Source organism: Pseudophryne corroboree, chromosome 7 (genome assembly GCF_028390025.1).
Source record: "Pseudophryne corroboree isolate aPseCor3 chromosome 7, aPseCor3.hap2, whole genome shotgun sequence".
In the NCBI taxonomy this organism is placed as follows: domain Eukaryota; kingdom Metazoa; phylum Chordata; class Amphibia; order Anura; family Myobatrachidae; genus Pseudophryne; species Pseudophryne corroboree.
The window spans coordinates 332188696-332203123 of record NC_086450.1 but is presented as its reverse complement, the minus strand read 5'-3'; the positions used below and the strand labels follow the sequence as shown (position 1 = coordinate 332203123).

Genomic DNA, 14428 nt, shown 5'->3' with positions numbered 1-14428 from the left:
CATATTAAGAGATATGGCACACAGATATACAAGTGTTGCATATCAAATTAATCAGCACAGTATCCTGGTGCATCCTAGTCACGTTTCATATAAGATGCATTTTCAGCAAAAAAAGATGCCTGATGTTAGCAGAGTCTCACAGGACTTGACACATCTGTATTATGGTATATTTTATATAGTACATTTACAGCACACAGCACTTCTCCATTCTTAGGTTTCCTAAAGGGCAGGATCATTAGAGAGTAAAGTCAAGGGAAGGCGCTGCTGCGTTGCTACGTCTTTAGTCATTCACGGACTCCCTTACTGACATTGGTGTATCAGAATACCAGTGGCACTGAGAATTTTGCTGACTGTCAGATACGGTGTATGAGACATTAGGGTGTACCTGGCACACCCTGGAATACGGTAGTATTAAGACAGGAAGGGGCCCATGTGGAGTATCCATCCGGGCCCCCTCCTCTCTAGCAGGCTGCAGCAAATTTAAAGTTTGCTGACTCTGAGCACTAGATGGTGCACAGGTCACCAGGAAAATTTCCCCAGCAATTTTTCTTACTGTGCATGTGCAAAACACCAGGAAAATGGCCGCCGCGCCATTAAAGTGGTAATTTGTGCAGTGCTGCTGTAGACAGCGCAAGACTCCGGAGAGGTATTAAAAAAAAAAAAAAAAAAAGGGCGCAAGATGTTCGGTGCAGACCTCCACTGGATCCAGGAGCCTGTGTGCGCAGCACACTGCACCCATTATAGAAATACCACTGCTCTGGACCCTCTGTGCACATCTAGGATGTACAGATGTGTCCTCACACATCTTTACTGAAATGGGCTGCATGGCGCATATGCTGTATGTGTATGTGTGTATATATATATATATATATATATGTGTGTGTGTATGGGCTGCATGGCGCATATGCTGTGTGTGTGTGTGTATGTGTGTGTATATATATATATATATATATATATATATATATGTATGTGTGTATATAGATTTTATTTATATATATATATATATATATATATATATATATCGATCTCTGTCTGTCTGTCTTTATGTCTATATATCTATCTATCTATCTATCAGAATCTCTCTTTGCTTCCTTTGAATCCATTGTTTGAATAAAAGAAGCAGCAACAATTGCTATTCTTGTTAAGAAGAAACTATTGCTGTCATTATTATTCATGGATCTACTTGGTGTGTGATTGTGGAAGATGGCACATGTAATCTAACCATATATAGCTGGAGTGTTGAAAGCTTCTTGTTGCTATTTAATGCTCTGGCTGAGAGATCTCGTGTCCTTTTCAAAATGCTATTACACAATGCAACCACCAGGGGGAGAAATTGAGCTTTTCTTTTCTCTTCCATCTGTCTATTGTTTCTTATTTATCACGCAACTAGCTAAATCCCTGCATCCGCATTTATGATTCCCCAGAGAAGTAAAACAAAAAAGTAATGTTTGTAAGTGAAATGCTGTCCATGGTGAATGTATAAAAACATTTTGAGAGATTCACAGAAAGAAGGAAAAAAAACACAAAAAAAAAACAAATAAGAAAAACCCCTCACACCTATACTTGTCTGGAAACCTTCCGTATAACATGTGACTAATTAAATGAATCTGCAGTGTACAGTAATATTCCGATGACCTGTTCTGCATGAGTGTGTGTGTGTCCAGCTTATTTTATGTATTTATCCTGTCTGTTTGCTGGGGAAATCTTGTGTGTAAAATGGTTATCCCTTGGCCATTAGTGTGCATTCTAAATAACAGAGAGGCTTCTCGCTTGTTGCATAGCAACCACATTTTAAATGGATGGCAGGTATAAAATATGGAACAGGATCGCACAATAACAAAGACACAGAATAAAAGAAGCATACCATCATTTTTTGTCTTTATTGGCAGGCATAAAGGAATATCTATTCAAAATGTCCCTTTTTTTTTACATTTTATTTCAATGTGTATTTCATAAATAACGGATGTTAACTTTCATTTTCTAAACTGTACTATAAAACTGCCAGCTGCAATCTGGTTATGTGCTTTGGTTTACACACAGCATACTTTGTGCACATAGCACCGTATTATTAGAAATACTCATTGCAGTGTGTTTATTGGCAGTATAACCAGAAAACTATTGCAGTTGTATTGACATAAGCCACCTTTAAGCCTGTAGGTAGAAAAATACTGTGTAACTACAAGTGCCAACATTTCCTGAAGCCAACAGTGGACATGTAGTTCCATAGCTGGAGAGCGATTTAATTGCCTAAACCTGCTTTACACAATACAGTACAAATAGAACATGCACAAGACAACACTGCTTGTCATGTTTGGTTTTGTAGTTCTATAGAAGCCACAGGTTACTGACCTCTTAATGGGAAGCATGTATTACAGCATACAGAATGCATGTTAATAATTTTTTCCACTTACAGTATTTGTAATTTTCTGCATTACCATTTTTCCTACATAGGTAGTTATTCTGCTGATTTCTCTAACCTGCTTAGCCTTGGCAATGTTGTCATTATGCCCATTAGACCCTAACAGCCGAAGAGCTGCATCATTTGTCTAATTGATGTCAGCATTAGCCAGGCGTAGCATCAGAGCCACCCAGATGAGGAGAAATTATCAGATTATCTAGCTTTATCTTAAAACATTAGCTGGAAAAGAAATGGACACAAAGCTGATTTAACTATTTTTATTTTTTAATTCAGCAATTATTTTATGTTCCAAGTTGTTGTTTAAAGAAACGTAAAACTTGTAACTTTTTTGAGTACAGCTACTACAGCCTCTGTTGTTATGAAATAATGCTAAGCAAGCTTGTACCATGTTGGACTTATTCATAGCATCCCAGTAAGTAGTAGCAGCTGTGATGGTTGTTGCAGCCTCTACTGCTAAAATATGCTAATGCCACGGGAGGAGTCTTAAGGCAAAAGATGCCCACTGCCGGAATTGAAGATCCGTGTGATGCATCAGAATACGCTGCATTGGATTACTGTTGTGCAGACCTCACCCACCTGAGTCTTAAGGTGGGTATACACTGATAGATATATCTGCCGATCAATTGATCGGCAGATATAGCTATGGATGGATCGGGCAGTGTGTTGAGCATACACACTGCCCGATCCATCGGGAACTGACGCCATGAGCTAAGCGGACGTGTACAAACACCCGCACAGTTCAGCTGTCAATCACCGACGGCTGCCGCAGCATGTGTACGGCCCGTACACACACAGCGACGCGCCAATATGTCGTAGAATATTTCAGACATATCGCCCGTACACACTGGCGACGGACCCGCAATATATTGGCCGTTCAAGAGAACGGCCGATATATCGGCCAGTGTGTACCCACCTTAAGCCTACTGTATTCAGAATGGCCGCTGCAACTCTTCTGTTGGGGCTAGGTAGGAACATAATAGCAATTTCTCCGGCAGGGTCCACAGGGTATCCACAGGAAAACATTGTGTTATGATGCAACTCTTCTGTTGGGGCCAGGTAGGAACATAATAGCAGTTTCTCCGCCAGTCTCCACAGGTTATCCACAGCATAACATTGGGATATGATTAGGCGACAGCAGATTTGCACCAAACGGTAAAGCTTTCGGCCTCCCAGCATGCAATCCCTGGCTCAGGCAAATCAGTTTTTTGTTTGGTGCGGCAGGAGCCAGACCATGGTCAGTGGGCTGCTGGTTTTTTAGCAGCCATAAGCTTTTTTATTTTATTTTTATAGTCTTACTATTTTTTTGAGCGATCTTTCTAAAAAGCGTTTTATACGTACCTTGGAATTAGTCGCCGGGTCGCGACAATGCTTAGCCACGAGTACAGTGCTGTTTCAGGGGGCATCTGTGTCGGATGTACTAGCAAGTCCAGCAAACGTTACCAGGCTGCGGCCGGAGCATGGGGAGAAGGTAAGGCATTGGTTCCGCTTAGAGGGGTAACACGGATACAGCCGCACTGTTTTGGGAGGAGACTACCATACAGTCGCTGACGCGTCTGCCATCTAGGGTGCACCAGTGCTAGGCCTTAGGGATCATTGGCTCCAGGGGTAGTATGAGTCCACGATCCCTAGGGTTGATATCAGCAGTGGAGAGTCAGATGCTCCCTTGGTCGTCCCTTCCCCCGGTTCATGACCAGTTTCCTCTGAGTTTCCCGCCATAAACTGACTTCCCGATTCCGTCTGAGACTCTGTTTATATAAAAGGACCCAGTCGCAGCATAGGCGGCTGTGTGACTAGTGCGTCAGTGTTCACTTGGGCATCTGTGTTCACTATAGGTTCATGGGGCGAGTGTGTACACTATTAGAGTCTGGATCCACACAGCGTTCGCTAACAAATTTCATCGGTCCTGGAAGCGGGGTAAAGTCTCCCTGTATCCCACTCTCCTGAGTACGAATAGTTGGATAAGTGCCTAATGCATATGAGTCTGATAAATATTGCTGCTGTTTCTTTCGCTAATGCGACTGAATACGTTTAAAACTCCTGTATACGGTAATGCAGTAATATGTTCTCCTACATACTTGAAATGTATTTTGTAGTTGATTATGTGCTCATATTGCTTATTATACTAAGGTATAACCTGTGACTGATTGCTAGTGTGATTACTGACTTTACTATACTTCTGTCAATTTTCTGTGTATTCCGATCCTCAATGCTGGTGCAAAGCAGGGTAGGGTCGGATTGTATGTCACTTTAACAAAATATAAAGTGATTACAGTCACAAATTGTGTAGTTAACACTGTACAAGTGTGTGAATATTTATCATGTCTAAGAGTGGCAAGGGTGAGGAAAATACACTCACAGCAGCACCAACACTCATGTCATGTTTGTCTTGCAAAGCCGGGTTAACCTCTCAGGATCTGGTTCAGAATTGTGTGTAAATTGTTTTAACTTTCACCAAAGTGTCTTGAAAAGGCAGACAGAGGTGCAAGTGGATCCCCCATGGGCTACTTTTGCACAGACATTATCCAGTATAGCTGAACGGATAATGCCAACTTCTGTACCAGGCATAGGTTACACTATTAACCCTTACATGCAGCATTCCACCTGAGGTTTATTACATCCAGCAGGGGAAGCAGCAGCCTCTCAACAAAAACAGGCTGAAAGGTCGGTGGTAAGTAAATCACATAGACATGAAACAACATCTTCACAGTCTACACATGTTTCAGATGAGGATTCGTCAGACGATGAAGACTCCTCACACTCCAGTTCTGCATACGGAGACGAGGAGGAAGGCCTCAGCTCAGTGGATATATCAGAGCTAATTTATGCGATAAAAGCCATTCTATCCTTAGAGGAGGCAGTAGAGCCTGTGTAAAAATCTAAGGCACCTGTGTTTAAATGTCCCAAAACAGGACTGCGTTTCCTGGGTCAGAACAGCTGACCGAAATTATGCAAGAGGCTTGGGTTACGCCCAGTAAGAAGTTTAGATTTCCAAGGAAATGGAATTCCAATTATCTTCTTCCGGCTCTGGACTGTTTAAAAAGGGTGGTGGCTCACAAAGTAGATACGCATGTCATTCAATTGGTGCGAAAATCTACATTACCTCTTCCTTCAACATCATTAAATGATGTCACGGATAGGAGAGTTGATGGTTTTCTGAAAACCATTTTTTCCTTGTCTGGGGCAATCATAAGACCAGCCATGGCTTCAGCCTGGATGGCGAAAGCAGTGGCTGCCTGGGCTGATGCATTGGAGGAGGATCTTTCAATGGCATCTAGAGAGCAAAAATCCCATATTGCACATATCAAACAGGCGTCAATGTTTATGGAAGAAGCAGCTTTGAATATGGGTACAATTGCCTCTCAGGCATCAGCTTCAGCAGTAGCCGCTCGCAGAGCTGTTTGGCTACGTACATGGAAAGCTGATTCAGAATCCAAGAAGGTTCTGGAGTCTTTGCCTTTTACTGGAGATATTCTCTTTGGTAAAGAAGTAACCAGTATTTTGGAGTCAGAAGCAGACTCCAATAAAATGAAGTTTCCTTCCACACACAAATTTAAGCCTAGATTTCCAGCTTTTTGGTCTCAATGAAAAGGAAAAGGTGATGGCAAACAGTCCCAATACAACAAGTCTGGTAAGACTAAAAAGAAATCAGAAGATAAGCCATCAGCTTGATGGTACGGGCCTCCAACAGGGGACCCTAGAGTGGGAGGCCGAATTCTTCATTTTGCACAGATCTGTCAGCAGTGTACCACAGATGCCTGGGTGCAAGAAGCGGTATCTCATGGCTATGCATTTGCTTTCAAGAAACACCCTCCTCAAAGGTTTTTTTGTACCAGCCCGTCTTCAGTGGAAATGAAGGACAGGGCTTTGCAAGAGGCAGTTCAGAAATTGCTTCAGTCAGGAGTAATCATCCCAGTTCCTCCTGCGCAACGAGGACAGGGTTTTTATTCCAACCCGTTTCTAATCCAGAAGCCAAAATGGGTCGCTCCGGCCCATACTCAATCTCAAAGTGCTGAACAAGTACATTTGGGTGCCTCGGTTTCATATGGATACTTTACGTTCCATCATTTTGGACATGGAGCCAGGGGATTTTATGGTATCCCTGGATATCCAGGATGCTTACCTACATGTTCCTACAGCACTGTCCCATCAGCGCTATCTCAGGTTTGCTGTCCTCCAACAGCATTTTCAGTTCCAGGCCCTTCCATTTGGACTAGCCACAGCCCCCAGAGTATTCACCAAAATTATGATGGTAATGGCAGCTTATCTCTGCCAGCAGGAGATAAGAATCTTTCCATACCTCAACGACCTATTGATCTTGGCGCAATCTCAAGAATTGCTTCTGTATCATCTGCAACAGACAATAGCTTGTCTGCAGAGACATGGTTGGCTCATAAATTGGGCAAAGCCGTCTCTGGTTCCATCACAATGGATGACTCATTTGGGGGCTGTATTGGATTCGAGTCTTCAGAGAGTAACCTTACCTCTGAACAAAATATCCAAAGTTCAGTCAAGGATTCAGGAGCTGCTACACAGTCGAAAGGTATTCATTCATACAGCAATGTGTGTGATGGGATTGATGGTGTCAACATTCAACATGGTGGCGTATGTTCAGTTTCACTCGAGGCCTCTGCAACATCTGATCCTTGCCAAGTGGAATGGTTTTCATCAGACAATAAAAACGCAGACTCTGGTCCTTACTCTGGAATTAAGGAGGTCATTAACCTGGTGGCTACAGACATCCCATCTGGACAAAGGGAAACCCTTTTGGATATCAGATTGGAAAATTCTGACAACAGATGCCAGCCTTTAGGGCCAGGGAAGCGGTTGTTTCCAGGGGATGTGCACCAAGGATGAAAGTTGCCTGCCAATAAATATATTGGAACTTTGGGCCATATACATGGAACTGATTCAGACAAAGGACATCCTTCAGGGGAAACCAGTTCAGATCCGCTCGGACAATGCAACGGCAGTAGTGTACCTCAACCATCAGGGAGGAACTCGCAGCCAGAAAGTAATGAAGGAGGTAAGTCACACGTTAAAGTGGGCAGAACTTCATCATCCATATTCAATGGTACAGTGATCGAAAATTTAACCCACAGGATGTGCGCACTTTTTTCCAGGGAATGCTGCACATTCAGCCTCCTTTTGTTCCTCCTACAGTGCCTTGAGACTTAAGTTTAGTCCTAAAGGCCCTTCAAGTTGCCCCATTTGAACCACTTAAAAGAGTGGATCTTAAATGGTTGACAGCTAAAGTTCTCTTTCTACTGGCCATGGCTTCAGCTAGAAGAGTTTCAGATTTAGGGGAATTATTATGTCGTCTTCCATTTCTGATTTTTTTTTATCCAGATAGAGGGGTTCTTAGAACCAAATTTGGGTATCTTCTTAAGGTGGTGTCTAAATTCCACCTTAACGAAGAAATTGTAGTCCCGGCCTTCCAGGGGCCGACCTTTCTGCGGGAGATGCATCGGTGGACGTAGTCCGTGCCTTAAGGATCTACGTGGATCGTACCAGTGCCTTCAGAAAGACAGACACACTCTTCGTTCTCTACGGATTTCACAAGAGAGGATGGCCTGTTGATAAGCAGACACTGGCAAGGTGGCTTCGGATGACTATTTCAGAAGCATATTCTCAAGCTGATCTCCCTGTTCCGGCTAATGTCTCTGCTCATTCTACTTGTAAGGTAGGTCCGGCATGGGCAGCACAACGTGGTGCTTCTGCAGAACAGATATGTAAGGTAGCCACATGGTCTTCCATTAACACATTCATTAGACATTATGCCTTTGACACCTTTGCCTCTCAGGACGCTGAATTCGGGCGCAGGATTCTCCTGTCCAATCAGGAGCGTCCCCACCACTAAATTGCTTTGGTACATCCCAATGTTATCCTGTGGATAACCTGTGGACCCTGCTGGAAAAATATTCGTTATGGTAAGAACTTACCGTTGATAACGTTATTTCTCCTAAGTCCACAGGGATCCCACTTTGACGTACCTGATTTGAGGATTCTTTTACTCACGAACCTCTTCCTTCTTGTACGGAAGGGTGTGCATGTGTGTTCTTCTTGCCTGGTTAGGGCTCTCTATGATGCTCCTGCTTTGAGCTTTGGAAAAACAACTGATTTGCCTGAGCCAGGAGGCTGGGCTATATGGACGGGCTGGTTGCATGCTGGGAGGCCGAAAGCTGTGACCGTTTGGTGCAAATCCTCTGTCGCGTCATCATATCCCAATGTTATCCTGTGGACTTAGGAGAAATAATGTTATCAACGGTAAGTTCTTACCATAACGTATATTTTTATGGCATACTGTAGTGATGACCATCGATGGCCAAGAGTTAAAAAAAAAAAAAAAAAAAAAAAATCATTAGAAATCACTTACGGTTTAGCCATTGGTGGTTGAGCTCTACGCAGACCGCAGTCGCCGATGTCTCCTTGGCATCGATCATGCAGCATCGGTCCTCATCATTGATGAGGGGGAAGAAAAAGCTCACCAACCATACATTTGCCATTGGGCAGAGACATTTGATGGTTGTAAACCACTGAAGGTTGATGGCCGGGCTTAGTAAACTGTATAGTATATAGTATACTATCTCTAATTGGAGGCGCCGTATCGGTAGTCTTGAATGATACGGGATCGCCATAAACAGTTGCAGAACTATCGAATTGTGGACCAAGGTGCAACAATATGCATTAGGCCCCCCCACGCACACACAAGATATAGATAACATTCCCGCTAAGTTATTTCAGTGGGATGCCGCACCCTGCCCAATTATAAAATACTGAAATGCTACACGCCCTTATGGAGGTGCCCCATTGATCACACTTTAAAAACAGTGGCTCTGTGCTTTTTTACATATCCAGGATAGTATTGCACACATACACACTAGTGCCACTTATCCCTGTTGGTGTAATGGTCAGGCGTCCGAATGCTTTTGTCGATAAAGGGGCTAATTGAGGTTTGATCGCAAATCGTGATCCAACCAGAATTTTTGCGATCGCCCCACGGGCGCATGCGCAGCGCCCGTCCTGCACTTTCTGCAGGGGGGGGCACAAAAAATGCGATCGCCTCTGCCTGTCAATCAGGCGGTCGCGGGGCGGATGAGGGGGGGGCAACGCTCCTTTTCCAGGGAGGAGACGGAGCATTGTGGGCCCGATACGGCACGAACAGGGGCGGAGACGTCCAAACGGGGGCGTGTTGGGGGCGTGATCATGGCGGCTGCGGGGCTCATGAAGGGGCAAAGTTGCGCCGGCAGGAGCCATCACTAATTTCTACGATGAAGCAGAAATTGCGAGGCGATTGAAATTTCTGCTTCATCAAGGGGGGAGGCGGCGGTCAGCATGCTGAGCGGCCTTGCCCAGCGATGGGCGGCCCCCAGCACGCTAGGAAAAGGATAGAAAATTCTGCTAATTACAGAATTTGCTATCCTTACTGAATTAGGCCCATAGTGTACATTACATACGTACATCATACGTACATCTACACATGTAGCGTTCTCCCGTGCACAAGATAATCAGTATGGGCTGCAGCCACCTCTGCTTGTGACTGTATTACCTGCTGCATACTCCGACTGCATTCATTAACAGATCACCTCAGGGACAGACTATAATGGCCCTGACATTGTAGTTGCTGGCCACAAGGGGGTGCAGTCATGGCTCACAGAGGCGCAGTTTAGCGGCACTCCCCCGTGTCTTTTTATGCTGGGCGGCCGAGCAGAGCACCGAGAGGCTTTGCCGCTCTGCCAGCCCCTGTCTTCATGTTCTGGGTAGCCGAGCAGGGCGCCAGGAGATTGCGCTGCACGTCTAGCCCCAGTCTCTGTGTGGCTGGACTGGCCCATCAAGTCATCAGCATGTTTTATTATAATTTGTTTCATTATATCTGTGGATCTGTTTTGTGTTTCAACTTTAAGCGCTGCTTATTTCTGTTGATATGTATGTGATAGTGTATGCTGGAATTATTCCATTATCCATTTTACCTAACCTTTCTCACTCTCACTACCAAGAACTGACGCTGTGCTGCCACACTTGTTGGTCTGTGCCCCACGTTATTTCAGATTGTCTTTCTTATCTACATGAGATTACAGATACCTACAGGTATTTATCAGCCTCCATTTTTATGGAAAATGTATCTCTTGCTTTAGGCTAGCTAGTTATGCACACCACAGTCTCCATTATTCTCAATGTGTAATGTGTTCTGGCTCAATTGTCCAAGATCAAATTCGCTTTAAGGAACTTGTCACTCTTAGATAACACCATCTTCAGATGACATTAGCTATTTTGTCCCTATGGAGGCATAATTACTGGATAGCTATGACTTTACTACCAGACATTTTCCTCAGGACAGACTTCTTTCCGAACAGGTGTTTTTACATTAATAGACCAGAACAATCAATCCTTATTTTTGCGATATTCAATGATAAGGCATTCAGCTTTTTTGGAGCCCCCTCTGCGTCTAATTATAAATAGGTGCTGTTAGATGAACCAGGGAGCGATAATTTGTGGTAGGTTTGCAAGTACATCTAATATCATGTGCATGCTATACTTAATAGTTCTATCTTAATCTATGAGAGGATTAACTATGGCCAACTCCGGTAGGTGCCACATATATGAAATGTGCTAGGTGCTGCATGTTTAGGATGACGTGCTAGCCGCTACATGTTTAGAATTGGAAATAGAGGAAATATCCAGTATAGGACCCAGGGTCCTATGGATGAAATTGTGCAAGAAAATAATCACCTTCTGTTTCATGATACCATTTTGAGTCCTGCAGCACCAGATCCTCCCATCCTTTGCTAGGGTCAGTTGCATCTGTTACAGAAAATGGATCAGGCCATTTTGGCATAAATGTTGGGACTGCTGCCCCAACATGCATAGAAATACTGTAGCTTTTGAGATACCTGGTAAGGACTTTGAGAAATCTTTAGACGAAAAGTGTATAAGTAAGAGCCCTGACACATTGGAAAGCCAGATTTGTAACATTGTTGGCTATGCGGTGTATTCAATTCATGTCGGATCCTTTCCAATGCAGTATTCAGTTTGCGGCCAAATCAGACAGGAATTGGCCGTTCTCGACAATGTTAATCCGACTCTTTTTTTAAAGTCGGATTCACATTGTCGAAACAGGGCTAAAAGCTGTCGGATTTGGCCGAAAATCAGACAAAACACGTGGATCCGCGGCTAATCCACGTGTTTTCCAACAAGTCAGAATTGCCGACCTGTCGGAAAAATGCCAGCCCCATTGAATAGGTCGAATCACTATTCAACCTGAAAAATTCGTAAACTGACGTCTTTTCGACAAGACGCCAGTTCCAACAAGAGTTGAATACACCCCTTTATGCCACAAGCCCTATGATGAATGCAAGTTTTTCCCTGTTCCCAACATGATGCCATGTAACAGAAATTGGCTAGTTTTCCCATCTACATTAGAGGTCTTAAATATTAATATTGTATCTATTACCGCTGCTGTGCTCGGAGATGACAGTTGAAGTATAAGGGCAATTTAAGAATAAACTCATGTTGGGACAGTAGTACCAATAAGAGGCTGTCTTGGGTGAAGGGTCTAAAGTACAGCAATAACTATCGTAATCTCTTTTATTCTGGCTTTTCCAACGTGTATGCACTCCCATCAGAGCCGCGCAGAAAACAATCTCTTCCTAAATGGAGGTGTACAACTAAGATGACGCAATTCATTGTAGCCCCATCTACTGCTGCAGTGTCAGGAATGAGGCCGGCTCTGTCCGTCAGTCTCCGCTGCGCCAGCTTCCTCTGGTCCAGCAGGTGATTAGACGCTGGGTGCGGCAGCAGGGCATGTTGAGGTCCCCTCTGTCCAGACTCTAGGGGCCTCCTGCGAGTCATGCTGCGGTAGGGTCTCCATGTGTGCAAGGTTATGGGAGCAGCCATGTTAGTAGGACAGCTGATCAGACTGTTCACCAGTAGGAGTACTGGTTGCTCTCCGCTGACTACTTTCACCAATAACAGCTTACCTAAGGGTATAAAGCAGGTCTCCAGGAACAGGAAGGAACAACGTCTTCTTTCAGTGGCTACATGTTCCTGTTAGCTGTTCTCAGGCTCATTACTGAGTCCTCATTTGGATCTCCAGTTCTACTCTATATTCCAAGCGTTTCTCAGCGCTCTCCAGTGCTTTAAGTATTCATTAGTGTATCTCAAGTTCTCTCCACATGTCTTCAGTGCTGTGTGCTATCAGCTGTCTTCAGTGTTGCTCATCAGATTTAACCTTGATCCTTCCACGTGTTTCCAGTGCTGTGCGCTATCGCCTGTCTCCAGTGCTGTGTACTATCAGCTATCTCCAGTTTTCATCACCATCGATTAAACATCGATCCTTCTTTGTGTACTATCGGCTATCACCAGTGATCACCAATATCGAAAAAACATCTATTATCGTCAATTGCTTTCAGTTCCGACCACCATTGGTTATTTTCAGAGATCTCTAGCATCAATCTAATTTCAATTGTCATTTGTTGTACTTCTTCATCTAACTACCGGATACCTGACCAGGGGGCCGCGATCCGCTTGCCGGGTGCCGCAAAGCCCAAATCCCCTAGGGGGGTGGTCACTGGTGAAAACTACTGGCGTGTTAGACTCCGCGCCTCTGGTAAGGGTTCGTCAACATCAGAGGTTAGCCAGCTCAGGAAGACGTCCTACATATCTGCTGTCGCCTTCCCAACTAGTAAGTCCTCCTCTCAGCTCTCCAGCTGAGACCACCAAGGACTTGGTCATGACATGCAGTCTGCAGTGTAGTGTGGCCATGATAACACAATTAACTGTTCCACAGCCCCAGCAGTGGCCTGCAACCCTCCCCTGCAAGGTAGTTCCCATAAAGCTGTCACCATGGGCGTAATTTAGAGATGTACACAAACTCGATGGTTTGTGTACGTCTCCGATGGTGGCCAGGGCCATGTCACCCCATAGCCAGTCCCCCAGGCGTCCAGGTATTTTGGGCCCACTCCGGCACTTCAATCATTCACCCCAGCTGACGTTTGGGAAACAGAACTTATGCCACCATTTGCACTTCCTGTAGTCACACGGACACCGATACCCAGTTGAAAAGAAGTCTCCTGATCTCTTTTCTCATACTCCAGTTGTCTCAGAACAAACCTCAGCTGAATCCGATTGCGCCTTGCTACGGCGCAGAGTACTAAGTGCCTTTAACATTTGGAACCCTAGGGTGCAGGTAACAGTCCCTCAGCAATAAAAATTGAAGGGACACTAGTACCTGCGGGGACCCTAGGCTTCAGCCTAGTTAGCCTAATGGATAATAATACCCTGATGGTGGGTCACCATATGTAGTGTCACAGCAGCTAGAATGTCACAAGTTGCCTTCCCCTGTTCCAACAGATGTTTCCTTGGCTAGGTATTCCAGTACGAGCAAAATAATATCCATTCCATCCCTCTAGTTAGGCATACTTTGTGTGTTTGTGAAGCGTCAAGAGAAGACTTGTGTATTTCTGAACTATTATCAGTAAAATATTATTTAAACAAGACTTCTCTGTCAGAGCCGTCTATCTTTATTGCCTGCATTCAGAGCTACGATAATGTATATTTTGGCCACTTACTAATGCGAGATATTATACTCGAGTGCTGTCGATGTTACGCAACAATATACTTTCAACACCGCACGTATATTTCTATGGGCCCAAGCCACAGGTGTTAATTTTTCTTCAAATATTAGATGCATTGTTAGCCTATTACCAATCGTCATAACTGTACAAAGTAATTAAATATGTAAAATTATACCTGCCACTTAGTTGACATCACCACAAATTAAATATGGCAGGGTGCTGGAATAGATAAAGTTACGTGTCTTTAAATGACACTATTTGAAAGAAGACTTCCTGTTATTTTATTATACAGATGAGCACACTTTTCCATTTTGAGGTATGGATGACAGGCAAGCAAGGGAGAAACAGGTTTGTTTTAGCATAACTGCACATAGCACAGGCTGGCAGCGAGACAAGAGATGAGCGCCATGTGAACTGATTATTTTTAACTTTTCAGTGA

At 44.1% G+C, this 14428-nt stretch overlaps 1 protein-coding gene across 5 annotated transcripts in view; it reads left to right on the top strand.

Moving 5' to 3' along the window:
• SNX29 (sorting nexin 29) overlaps positions 1–14428 on the top strand; it is a 1242095-nt gene that overhangs the window by 246556 nt on the left and 981111 nt on the right. The window lies entirely within an intron of this gene.